This window comes from Scomber scombrus, chromosome 11 (genome assembly GCF_963691925.1).
Source record: "Scomber scombrus chromosome 11, fScoSco1.1, whole genome shotgun sequence".
Classification (NCBI taxonomy): Eukaryota; Metazoa; Chordata; class Actinopteri; order Scombriformes; family Scombridae; genus Scomber; species Scomber scombrus.
Window position 1 is genome coordinate 9,756,771 of NC_084980.1, and position 14,769 is coordinate 9,771,539.

A 14,769-nucleotide genomic window follows, 5' to 3' on the forward strand; every position below is an offset into this window, starting at 1 on the left:
GAAAACACAAGCAGTAAACAAGGGATTATCTCTTTCTAAACGTATAGGTTGTGTTTTTGTTCAGCTCTCAGTCATGGTTTGAAGGGAAAAGACTGAAAGACTGAAAGGCAGGAATTTATGTCTCTTCTCGGGAGTGTCTCAGAGCTCTACTGGAAGTCTGTGCAGTGCAGGAAGACGGGTGTGGTGGAGAGTTGTGACTCAACACGTATGCAAAAACAGACAAATTATTGTGCTTTTGTATATTCAATTAAACACAAATCTATTTGTTTGTTGTTGGGGTTCTGGTGACATGAAATTATTTTGGGTACGGCTTCAGTATTGGTTTTGTTAGGTGTAATGTAACAATAGTCTTTTTTATTTTTTTTATTATGCACCTATGTGGTACAAAAACATAAGAATTGCTACAGCTTTTAGTGTGATTTGCTGCATCGATTTCCATTTTGAAGTGAATCGAAAAAGCAATTCAGTCACCAGTAAGACGACTGTTGAACAGGTGCAAATGCATCCAAGTATATTGCATAATTTGAATCAGATAGTGTCTGACAGGGAGTAAACACATTCAAAATAAAGGATAAAAGCAAAATACCGACTAACCAATGAAAGATGTTTCCTTTTAACAGTTTAGTGGGGCTCATTCTCAACATTCTCACAGTCCATCACTTCACAAAACACATTATTCCCCTGACTTTTACCCATCTAATTCAATACTTGAAGTGGGATACTCAGGCCACAGACTTTGAGATATCATTCATAAATGACTACATCAACTTCTAAGGGATTCATGAGGATGATGTCTCTGGTCAGACCTGTTATAGTCACCCTACATGTCTTTGATGCTTTCCAGTCTGTGAAATACACCTGGCAGATGTTGTTTCAAGAGCTTGCGCTGCCTTCTTTCCCCATCTTTTCTCTGGCTCTGGCTCTGGCTCTGGCTCTGGCTCTGGCTCTGGCTCTGGCTCTGGCTCTGGCTCTGGCTCTGGCTCTGGCTCTGGCTCTGGCTCTGGCTCTGGCTCTGGCTCTGGCCCACCCATTAGATGCTGTTGTGGTCCTGCTTTTACTGGACCCAGATGCAACATCTTCTCAAACTTCCAACTCTCCTCCACCACCTGCAGACACTGCTCAGAAGATTCGCCAGTCGACCATGGAAAAACGGAGCAAAAGAGTCCTTCCAATGGTCAAGTCCTCTTTCTCCTCTCTCTGCAGGTTGCTGAAGGAAACAATGATCAGGAGAAGTTCTGGACATCTCATTCATATGGAGACAACAGGGAACCCTTCTGCTAAGAAGGATCCACTGGTGCACACTATGGATGCTTAAGTGCTCTGTTTTGTCCTGACAGAGCCCATCCCTCTGCTTTCTTGGCTGCTTTTCTACCTTGAAAACACTGATTGTCAGTGATTCCATAATTATGAGGCCACTGCCTCTGACATTCTACAAAAGCTTGACAGTTTACTGTCATCATTCCTGTCCTCCATTACGTAGTATTTAGTCGATGTGGAAAGTCTGTTTTTATCTCAGGTCCCATTCCTACAGTAGGCTGGGGTACTGGTTGTTTTAACAGACTTAAGGGCCATCCACACTGGCAGCAATAACGATAACTATAACTATAACAACAACGATGTGAGTGTCCACACTTATGAACGATAACGTCCTGTAAACAGCGATGTCAAGCATGTGCCGTGCTCTCCAGTTGTGTCTGCAGCTAATTATTAATGAGCTATTATTGCTGTCTGTTGTATGGAGAAATAAAAAGAAAACCAGGAGGGTTCAGATGTGGGTGCTGATCAGAAGTATTTCAGACACTAGTTGCTGTGATGTTTCAGTATTTACAGACCAAACGGACCCGCAGCATATGTTGAAGCACGGTGTGTAAAAGTGCACTGCTGTGGCAGTGACACACAGTATTAGCATAGAGAACAAAGTTCCAGCATCTTTGTAATAATAAGGACCTATCTAAAGAAATCACCTCTGGGTGTCATCCTGCTCCAATTTACAGCACATCAGTTGGTGGTGAAAGAGGAGCAAAGCTGCATTAAAATACATCAGTCAGAGGAAGGATTTTCATTGGCTGTCAGCATTTTATCATTCATCAAATCGCTCTGAAAGTGATTCCAACGATATTGTTCTCCTCTATCGTTGTTGTTATAGTTGTGGTTTTACTGAAAACACTGCCCTCCCCTTCTTCTCCAGTTTCATCTCAGTCGACTGTTGCTAAGCCCTGTACTATCTTTCCCTGGCATTAACACCGTCACTGGTTCATCTCCCTATTCAGACTGCTGTTACAGATAGGATCCCCCCACAATGAGACGTTCCACTGTGCGCGGCGGATCAGACTCTTGATACCTGCGCCCCTTGGCTAGGGCCTCTGCTGTCACTTAGCAGCGGGTCTGTGAATCTCAGAATGGACCTGATAAATGCTTGCTCCATTGCAAATAAGTCCTTCATGCTGAATGATTTATTCATCTCTAAAGGCTTGGATTTCCTGTTTTGGCCCCAGACTTGCTAGAGGAGCACGGCATATGGCGCCCTAATTGACCTGTGCTCATGGGATTGTAGTTCCAGCACTCACAGGACCTCAGGCTGGGGTGGAGGGCTTACTGTCGTTTTCAGGAACTGCTTTCCAAGTTGGACAGTGAGCACTGGATCTTTCTCCCTGTTTGAACTGCAGACAACCAAAGTTGGTCATTCAAATCAGTTTTATTGTATTTGACCTAATCCCTGATTATAATAGTTCTTTCATGTCTGAATTCAGTGATTGTTCATCCTCTAGCATCAGGTTGGACACAGTTATTATTGTTGGTGATTTTAATATTCTCATAGATGACATTTCTTGTACCTTTGCTGTTGATTTTCTAGTCCCACACACATTAGGGTTAGGGATTAGGGTTAAACTTGTCTTTTAATTTACATGATCTGCCCAGTAAACATGTAAATTGCTCTTGCATCTTAAATCACTTTTCAGTTGAGAAGTTTTCTGCAGCTTTTGACCCAAGCGCAGTGTTGTTTTCTCACACTGACATTGCTGATCTGGTCCACTCCTTTAATACACATTGCACTGCTGTTTTGGATAAAGTGGCTCCTAGTAAAATGAGACATCCCCCTTGTGAAATTACACTATTTGTTGTTTCCAGAGTAAATGGAAGGGTAAAGTGACTGTGGAAATCAGCCAAGTTCCAGTGCACTGTCTCCATTTCAAAGACCTTCTTTACTGAATTTGACAACATTGTTAAGGATGTGAGGGCTTCTTGCTTTGCTTACCTAATTTCCTCCAGTAAACACAACCCTAAAGTCTTGTTTGAGACCGTCAACACACTTGTCAATCCTGCATTTCCTGATGTGTTTGTCTCTTCAAATAAGGATTGCAGTGACTTTATCTCTTTCTTTGTGGATAAGATTAGAGGGTCAGGGTTAGCATCATCCCTTCTTCTACTCCCTTTTCTGCTTATTCAACTTGGCCATCAATGTTGGACAGCTTTCCTTATTTCCCTGCAAGACCTTATTGATCTGGTAGGCAATATGAAACCTTCCTATATTTTATCAACTCAACATGTTTCCCAAAATGTACTTGTATGTATTGGTGTATTGGTCAATGCCTGGACCCATACACTCAATAATATAAATATTAAAATAAATATCTCCATGCAATATAAATACCTCCCTGCAGTCAGGATGTGTCCCAGCTTATTTTAAACATGCACTTATCAAGCCTTTGCTGAAAAAAAAAACTAACCTTGATCCATCCCTTTCCAAAAACTACTGTATCTAAGCATCTTTTTATTTCAAAAGTCTCAGAGAAAGTTGTTGCCAAACAGCTCACTGCTATCTTGACTGCTCACAACATTTCAGATAAATTCCAATCTGGTTGCCGTCAGAAGCATTGCACTGAAACAGCTCTTCTCAGAGTCTCCAATGACATAATGATATCTTCTGATGTCAGTGAATGCTCTGTTTTGGTGCTGCTGGATCTTAGTGCAGCTTTTGATACTGCATATCACAGCATCCTGACTGAAAAGCTTAGGCAGTGGGTGGGTGTCTCTGGGAGCGCCCTGCACTGGTTCTCCTCCTTCCCTCGGAGCCTTCTCTCGGAGTTTTTCTGTGTTGCTTGGTCCCTAGATATCAGAAAATGCTGCTCATTCCTTAGGTGTACCTCAGGGTTCTGTCTTGGGTTCTGTCTATATTATTTGTATATGCTTCCCTTAGGTCATATTACTAGCAAATTTAGAGGTATATCATATCACTTTTACATGGATGATATCCAGCTATATGTCACTTTAAGCCTGATGTGATTGACAAACTATGCTGCACAATTGTCTGACTGCCATTAAGGACTGGATGGCTGACAACTTTTTACAGTTAAAGCAGATAAGACTGAGGTCCTTATCATTGCTTCAGATAGCATAGCTTCCAAGGTTGCTCACTGTATTGGGTTCTTTTCTTCTTCTGTACCATCTAATCTTATAAATCTACTGCAAATCTAGGCTACTGCAATTCCCTGGGCCACCTACAAATGGTCCAGAATGCCGCTGCAAGGCTGTTGACCAGGTCCAGCAGTGTGACTCACATCACATCCATCATAACTTCTTTACATTGGCTTCCCATAAAGTTTAGAATTAATTTTAAATTTGTTTAAACATATAGAGGCCTCCATGGACAAGCCACTATATAGCACCAGTAGGTCACTTAGGTCTTCTGACCAAAGCTTAGCTACTGGATGTCCCTTGCACTCATAATATATTAAAGGTTTATGCTAAAAATGTCTAAGTGGTGTAATCATAAAAACTTTGTACCAAATAATTAAACTTGCTTAAAAACGCTGAATTCTCAATAAATCACCATATCAACTAGTTTGGCATGATCTTACATTATAACTTTTTTTATACTAAATAAAGGTAATGGAATACAGTTTTTCTAAATATTAAATTTAATCTGGGGAATCTTGTAGGTCTAAATCAGTAACCATTTTTCCCTCTTTTTTAAATTAACTTAAATACACTGTAGGTGGATAAAATATTTAATATTTTTTTCATTCTTTTGTGGTTACACACTTCAAAATGTTCAGGAGCATTCAGTCTTACCTTGTGTTGATTCCAACACTGTGGAACGCTCTTCCTATAAACATACCATATGCAGTCTCTGTTGACACCTTTAAAAAGCAGTTTAAGATTAATTTATTAAATTTGTCTCTCCTTGTACTGCCTGGTGTTTGTAATTTATTAATAATAATTTTAGTGTTTTCAAGGTCTGTTGTTGCTTATGCTTTGTTGTTTCTTTCTTTTTACAGTTTTTATGGACTTATTTATTAACAATCTTACTCTCATGATGCACTTTGTGACCTTTCTCCGTGAAAGGTACTATATTAGATAAAATGTACTTACCTACTCTTCTCTCCTTTTTCTGTTCTGTTTTGTTCTCTGCTCTCCTCTCTTTCCCTGCCAGGAGATGAGTGGGCCACATGAGAAGGATGGCCAGTGACAGATAGAGAAGAGACAAGGTTATCAACTCTGTCAGACAGTCAATCAGGATGACTAACAGTGTAATGTCAGGTTAGACCATCAGGTAGACTCTCATTCCTGAGCCTTGTTCCCTGTAATTTTTTTTCTCTATCTGTTGTATTGTCACATTTGCAACATCATGCACAGCAGACAGAGAACGAGGTAAATACTTCATACTTTTCTGTCCATTATTTTCAGAGGTATTACATCCATTGTGCAGTTTCTTTCAATACCTGCCTTGAAAACTTTTTTAAAAGGTATTTTCTCAACACAAGGCAACCATGATGTGCCACATTAAATACTCTATATTAAACGCACTAACAAAATATATTAGCTGCAAACCAGGCATTCAACTAATTTTAATGGTTGCTGGAAGTCATATTTATTTATACAGTAGAGTCCTTCATCACAAAAGCCTGTCTGAAAGAAATCTGCAGAGACAGGGTAACCTAGATCTGAGGAAGATTCAGTCAGAAAATATAATGATGGAATTCAGTGGAAAAACAAAATAAAACACAAGAAAACGAAAACAATGCACAAAGAAAAATGGCACTGTGTGCAGCCATCTAACCTTGTCCAATTTAGCCGGCAAGAGGCAAGAGGAAAACATAAGTTTGACAAAGCCTGTTTCCTGTATCCTGCAGGTGTGAAATAAACCAAAAATGGGAGCATTCAAACAGATGTGACCTTCAGTTTATTAGAGAGTGTGAGTGTGGAAATGCGTTTTGCAAAGCATTCATTTTCTGCTAAATCCCTGAATGTTGAGAATGAGATTTGCTACAAGGAAATCAGTTAGTGCAGGGTGGCAAACTACAACAACCTCTGTGAAATTCCACAGATTTGTCTCAATTTCCCCATCAAAGTCCTTTGAGCCTCATTGTGATCCTATTAGTGGACGTCTCTGGGTGAAGATGACTTCACTGAGCCATGGAGAGGGATCTGACAGCTGAGTGGGGGTTTGAATTGCGATGTGAGGGTGAGGACAGGAAGGTGGAAAGAAGGTAGCAGAGGAGAGGAGTGTGCAAAAGACACCTGAATTGAGAGTAATGAATCCAGAGAGGAGCACAGACATCTCTTTCATCTTCAGGCAGACTTGAACCGCTCTTTCATCATCATCATCTGAAAAATGTGCATGCTCATACTGTAGCTCAGATGCATTCACCTGAAGGGAGGAAAGACACATTTCACTTTCAAAGAATATGCTCTCCCACTTTCCTTCTTGTTATATTGCTTTTCAGGTCCTGCAGACACAAACACACCCCCACTGCGAGGAACACGGGCAGGTGACAATTATTTACCCTGAAATTAGCCTCCTTATTGTGCCTGATGAATGTGTGTGGAAATTAAGAGTGAAAGCTCAGATTGGCAGGCTTACAATGCAGCATAACAAGGCCATGGGAGTGTTTGAAGAGTCGCTCATCAGGGTGACGGAAAGAAATGTGAGGAGCTATAGTCACTGCTACAATTCTGAGAGCTGAATAGATTTAAAGGGAAATGAGGTTTAATTGTATTTGTACAGCTGTATTTTTATTAGCCATGCTACCATTGTGGCTATGGCAATGTCAATCTGACAGTACCACAATTTTGCTTAACTATCTCAATAGCTATTGAATGACTTGACATTCATGGTCACCAGAGGATGAAGGTCACTGACTTTGGTGGGCAAATGCATTTGTTAGTGTCAACTCACATCTTCCCATTGACTTTATATAACTGCACCACATAACACACAATGTTTGCCTCATGTTCTTTCTGAACACACATTAAGATGATGCTTTCAGCTAAAAGAAAGTAGCCTTACAGAGCTGTTAACGTGGCTGTAGACAGCTGTGGACCCTTGAAGTGCTTTCAGACAGAGGGTCCCTCACAGCTTTCATTGTTTTTAATGTAAACACTGCTGTTGAGGCAAGGAGAGGCTGGCCTTCATGTGAACATTCTTCGCTATTTGCCAGAAACAAACTTCTTCAACTTGCAACAGCAGTTTCATGTGTGACCATGGCAACCACAGAAAGTACAGTGAGGGCGCAGGAACTGATTTCACTGGTATCGGAGTTCATAGAATCACTGACTACCCCCTTTACAAGCACTCAACTTCTTAATGAAGAGAAAGGTCTTGGAGGAAAGTCAGCTTCAAAGTTTGATTTTTTGGTCTGGGCCACTAAATAAAATTGTGATGTTAGTTAAAACTTGCTATGTTAATTGTGTCATATTGCTAACCATTTTGTGTTGTTTTTAGCTGTGTTATAGTAGGTTTATAGCAGCATCCTTTGGTTTATGGTACAGGGAGTAGGATCTGAGGTAATCACAGGAGTCAATTGAAAATACAGAACACTGATGTTGATGGTGCTCTCTCAAAGCACCTTTCTTGTTTTGTATCTTTTAATTTAGTTAAAAGGCAAGATGTTAAAAGAGAATAAAAAGTCAATGCTGTCATCTCCCTTCCTCAGGTGATCTGAACCGTATTTGTCACCGTGTTAGTGTGTGTGAGTCAGTATGTGCTGCTGAACTAAAGCTCAGTGGCCTTACTTGGTCTACAAGCAAAAGATGTGCTGGACAATCTGACTGGATTTACTGTGACCCAGTTAAGCTGAATCCTTGGCTGCTGCTGCTACTGCACAGACAACCTGGCTTTGCTTTACTAAACTTCCTCTTAATTGAAGAGACAGCTTAGCAAGGGGAGTCACACCAACTTTCAAAGGGCATTTAGGTAAGTAGTTCATTTTCACTTGAGGTGAGCTTAGTCACCAGCTTAGTCATCGGTAACGTGACTTCACCCTGCTTCCCTCTGCTCCAAGAACACTGTGTCTCTGAGTGGAATTACTACAACAGTTTTTACTGTGATGGCAGAAATACAAATGTAATCTAAGCAATTGACAGTCTAAATCTAGATCTACTTATGAATTCTGCTGGTGAATAGCATTCGGAGAGATGAATGACTTGTGATTTTGAAACATAATTACTACATCCAGTGGAGGTTTTTTCTGAGCTGTCCTTGGATATGCCTTTTTCCTCAATAATTGGCCACAAGATTCCCGGCTGTGAGATTGCTGTTTGTCCAGTTATGGCAGCTTCTGCTTTCAGGCAGTCCCCACAGGCTGAAAGTGCTGATTCCAAGTGCTTTTATAAGAGAACTTATTCCCTCTTAATCGCAAAATGGTCTCCAGATGCCTTTTTTTTGTGCGAGTCAGCCCCAGTTTGATTAATGTGATCGGGAAGTGCTGAAAGTGCTGCCAAGCTCAGAGGTGTGACCCGACACTGATGAATAAATGAACAGAACTAATTGTTTGTTTATGATCTGAAATATTAATAACACTGAATATATGAGGCCATCAGTTGAAATCACCATTTGGGACAAATATGCAGTGTGGCTGATGTAGCTCTGTATAACTGTTAACAGTCACAACATTGACCGCCCTGGTGTTGGGACGCAACTCCTTTCATAAATGTTGAAGCTACACTACTTGGAATTTGGTTTGATGTAATTATATTATTCCCTTAAGAAAGAAAAACTGTGACTATTTATAATTAAAGTAGCTTATATAATGTTTTTGGGAAGTTTTGGGGGGTAAACATTTGAAGGGGAAACTGCTAGAGATGGCAGTGAAGATAGTGGCTTCTGTTAATGAGATGATGAAATATTCTCCAACAGCTTACTGCATATTGCACATGTGCTTCACATTACTGCATGTCATTCACACAGAAAAACAAAGGGCAACGCTATATCAGTTACGGCTACATGGCCATAGGGATGTTGCATGCAAGTGAAAGCGGCCTTGACAATTATCATTAAGTATGATCGCACTTCAAAGATCCTCAAGTTCCAGGCCGACAAGTATTCCCGAGCCACTGATTAAAGGACTATTATACAGTATGTTCTGCTCTCGAGCCACTTATAGGAAGCATCAGGGTTTCCAGAGGCAGCAAGATCATGAGTACAGAGACTGTACAGTACTTGTGTATGAACTCCGCAAATCCAAACCAAGTGGTTTTGTTCAAATGTTGCAGTTTGGAGCTCTGTTGGGCCTCATTTCTGCGAGTTTAAAAAGGATGACGCTGAATCAGGAGACTAAATCCCATCTCCCTGGTGGTGCAAACCCCAGGCAAAGTTTTGTTTACACTGTGCTTTATCAGTGATCTGGGAAGCATTGTAAATCCTTTACATCCCCTCTTTCATCTCCATATAGCACCTTGATCCTCACTGCGTCATTAGTGCTGCGGCAATAATGAGAAAGTGGAGTGAAAAATTGCAACCTTCTGGTTACATTGCTTTGTGTATGCAAGTGAGTATGTGTGTGGAGGAGGAGGGGGGGGGGGGCAGCACAGACACACAACAACATTATAGAAAGACTTTATGTAAATCCAAAAGCCTCTGTTGTTGTTAATCTTGGTGAAGAAGCGATCCTCACCATTTTATTGTGCAGCACACAGCTCTAAAAATGAAATAAGATGATGATTTTGATTGTGGCTGATAGTGAGGAGCCAATAGCCAGGTCTAGATTATTCTGAAACATATAATCAGAAACATCATTTTGTTGTATTACACAATGGTCTTCTAGGGTAACAAAATATCCATATATTGGTTTGCAGTTGTATAATGTGAATACTTGGCTTTTAAAAATATTGCATATTAGTCAGTGTCTGTGTCTTTTACTGCTGACATGATTTCCTCACTGGCCACAATCTCTAAAACCTAAACGTTTTATTTTCTTGCCTTTGTTTTTATTTAGGTATTTCTAGTTCTGATTTTTGAAAATTGACCTTATTTAAACTCTCACTGCATGTTAGTATTTCCCGTAATAAATATGAGGGGTTGTCACCCTTCCTTACTGACAGAATTTCATCATTCCATCAGTCTCGCTTATGTTGTTTTATTTTTAGTGTGAAAAGATGATCTACAGTAATGCTGATTGAGAGGATTTTCCACCCTGTCAAAAGTCAAATCCCAGAGAAGTTATTTTTGGACACATTTTATGTGACTTCAGATTTTCCTTCAATCAAACACTAAAACAAAGCTGATCTTTGATGATAATAAGGTTCAGTGTGGAGTGGCTGCATTGAATATCTTCAAACGGTGGTGAGTCGGATCTCATTTGGTTTGCAGATGTGGTATTATATTGCTGGATAGGCATCACATTACTTTATGTGTTATCATTATTCCATTCTACATTAGACCCCTTATTACTGCTGGCAGAACATAGCCACACTCTTAATTTTCTAAATGAACATGTCCTTATGCAAACTGAATGGGGTTTTAATAGCTCTCAGTAGACTGCATTTAAAGTGAAAGAGAGAAAAGCTTTTTGAATGCACCCATGCCCACCCACATCTGATAGCACCTATGAGTATCCAAGTAGGACACAAAGCAAACAGATACAGTCACAACAGCCACAATATTTGCCAAGGCTGAAAAAAATCTTTTTGTGATTTAAAATCACTTAATCATTTAAATTCTACTCCTTTGTGTGGTCTGTTTGTCGTATAAAGGGCTACGTACTGTAGAAGCAATGCTCTACAGTTAGTTTCTAAAGGAGAACTCCCTCTTGGCTTTTAAAGCAAGCTGTCTGGGCTGCTCTGATGTATCGTCAGCTATTATTCCTGATGCCTCCCATGGGGTCGTCCTCTCCATAAACTCTTCCCCTTCACTGAGCCCTTGCCTCCCATCACCAGCATGCTTGTTAAACAGACACACACATTAGTCTAACTCATGTTTCCTCCGAGGCCCACAAGCCTGCCAACCCAAAGCTCCTGCTTATCACTCAGCCTTTGCCCCCTCGTGTGTATATATATATATATATATATATATATATATATATATGTGTGTGTGTGTGTGTGTGTGTGTGTAGCTGCTTGTACACCCTGCCCTCAGATAAAACCTCTCAAAGTATGTGTACTCTTTCTTTATCCTAGCATCCTGCATCTTAATCGCTGTGCGTGTTTGGTTTGAACTGTGGAAGATTTGACCCAGAATCCATTATCAGAGGTAGACATATGCAAATTCTCTACATGACTACAAATAGAAATACCCTCATAAAAAACATCTTGTAAAAAAAACAACAAATTCTGATATGTGGTATATTCAAACGTATCAGTGCCAAGAGGAATACTGTCTTTGATGCATAAATCTCTAAAGGTCAAGTAGAGTTTGAAGTCAATAGCACCAATGTGTCTGCGTACATATAAGTTCCTCAAAAGCGTCGAGGTCAAGCAAATCAAAATGATTCTCAATTACAGAAAATGACCTTGTGGTGGGCTAAGTAACTCTGAGCAAAGCCAAACCAAAACATCAGTGCGGTGAATTAATCTGCAGAACTAACAGACAGGATACGTTAAAGCATCCGGGCCTGTTCAAATCAGTGGAGCATCCTGTTAGTCAGCGCCTGCATGAGCACAAAAAGCCTGCCAAACACCAGACGCAGGCCACTACATTGCTATTAGTAAGGAAACAAACAGAGCAAATCCTTTATTGTTCCAATCAATCTTTTGGTAATTTTACATAATGATATTCTCATTATTGTCTCAGTTCTTTCCAGTTGCAACAGCAGAGTTCATCTGATTGTTATTTAAAAATCAACTCTTACTTGTTAGCTGCTGCCACTGCTCATTTTAGGAATTTCGCTCATGTTGTGTTTATTTTTCTTGTGTTGCCATGACTTAACAAGAAGGATTTTGAAATTGCATGCAGTGAGTAGAACATTTTTGTCACATTTGTTTTTGAAGAAAAAGGCTGAAATATTTGGTTCAAAAGATTATGCTGATGTCTAAGATGAAATAATGAAACTCAAATGAGGAATTATGCATAAGCACAAAACAAAAAGACAAAGAAATGAAAGTTTTGTTTGGCCTCAGTGGTCAGGTAGTATGGATAGCAAGTAGCATACTCAATAAATATCATTTGATTGATATTTATTGATATTTGCACATCAGAAAATCCAACCACATGTATACATTTCAAATGTATGACATAAAAGACCCTTCTCAGCTTTAAAAGAAAATAATAGTAGAGAGATAGATTATTTGATTCCACATCTGTATGTGGAGCTACAGCCAGCTGCTGGTCAGCTTAGCTTAGCATATAGACTGGAAACAGCGTGAACAGGCAACTTGGCTCTGGGTAAAGGTATCAAAATCCTCCTACCAGAACCTCTAAAACTTATTAACATGTTAAATGTAGTGCAACAACGAGTCATTAGCTTCTCTGTGCTAAGCTATGCTAAGTGGCTGCTGGCTGTAGCTTCACAGTACAGAGAGTGGTATCCATCTTCTTATGTTACTGAGAAAGTGAATCTGTGTAATTCCAAAAATGCCGAACTATTGCTGTCATGGTGGTTAAGTCTTTCCTTTTTATTTCTGATCCTAACTTTTTCTTCTTTGAACAGATGACCCGGAAGTCTTCAGTGAAAAGCTCTCAAAAGGTTTTTCAGTTGATTGTATACGTTTGAGCACTTGGAGGTGTAACCCTTGGGTCATGCATTCATTTATTTAGCTTTTGTCTGTGTAATTGCTTTATTTTTGAATACACTAATGTGGTATTTTTATTCAAATCAACCATAAATGAAAAAAACGTTCAGTGCATTAAACTCTGACAGAAGTTCAGTATATGGTGCATAATAAAACAAATCAACCAAAAATATGAAGAGACTTTCTCAAAGAGATTGAGAAGAGAACCTGCTTTCTAAGCCAGAGCAGCTCATAACGAAAAACTCTTTCTGTGTTTTCCCCACATTAGATTCACCCCAGAGGTTCACTGGACCGCTTCCAATAAGACTGCACCGCATTTTCACCCCCAGATGCAATATTTGCTTATTAAAAAGATTTTAAAAAACACACCAGATGCTCGCTGCTTAACCACGGGATTTAACCCTTAACTGGGACGAGTTCCAGATTCAATATCTTCCTCATACACAAGCCTCTCCCTGCAGTCAATTAAAACACACAGTGCAGGTTTGTAGATTTTGGCATGTTAAACGCCTGACTAACTGACTGACTGACTCACTGCTGCAACTATTTCCAGCACATAAACTGCTATAAAGTAAGTAAGTATAACTTTTTATAATAGAGCATAAGAAAAAAAGAAAAGGCAGGGTTGTAAAAAAGGGAATTTTAAAGGGTGATATGACGAATCCAGCCAGTACTGCACTCCTGTGAAGTACGGTAGCTCAGTAAAAGACTTTGTAGACATTATAGCCTGGAGACGAAGCAGCTGTCTTAAAACTGGTCAAGAACATTGTAAAATCAATCTTTAAGCTCAAAGACAGCCTATGGAAGATGCTAAAGAAATCAATGCCTTGAGCACATTTTTGAGCTCATCTTTTCTGTGCCTCATAAATGGATTTAATAGTTTCTTATGGTAAAATGGCTGCACAGTTCATCATATAGTAATCTGAATGACAGTAAGATAATGGTAATATGCTCCGCACCTCATTTCACAATCAAAACTGCATCAACAATCTTTTCACATTCATTCTGAATGATAGCATCAGAGCAAATAGTATGTGGCTTTAATCTCCGGAGAAACATGTCCGTTGAATCTTGATTAAGCTTCTTTCCTTTCCTACAAGCTCTTTACATGCTAGTCTAATCAAAGCAGTGCCATGCAGCTAGCCTGCGGCTGCACTGTTGACAGCTCATGGGGGATTAAAGCTGACTTCCCTTTTGGTCAGAATCACTCTTGTTAGGGTCCAACTCACTCCGGCGCTGGGCAAGAGTATCCTTGTCACTGATACCTAGCTTACTGCTGTTTGATGCTGGGCATGTCTCCGCGACTCCCTGGCTCATCTATCACAGTAACTGTGAATGGCGGACAGGGACGGCGGAGGAACAGAGGAAGGCTGCTTCCAACTCTCCCTTCTCTCACTATATACTTAGTAATCTGTGCCAAGGCTGTTCCCTCAATGGAGAATGGAGACCTTGTGTTCTGAGGCTCCAGATGGGCAAAAACAACACAGCACACACCACTACAGCTCTCCAGTGACATAGATGGTAAAATACAGACTCAGAAAGGCTTTGAGGATATTTTGATGCATGGCAGCATTTTATGTAAAAATTACTAAAATGTAATAAAGTCCCTGACAACCTATTTTCTTCGTCAGCTTCTTACTATGAGTCCTACATGAACACACTAGTCAAAATTATTATTATTTCTATATTTCTGTTTTCATCTTTGCTTTTCTTACTGGTTCAAACAGGGCAATGGAAAATGTGATGTCACGCTGGGTTGTTTGCTTGTGTTGCCAGACCGCGATCAAATCTGACCAATCCATACCCTTGCAGTATTGATAT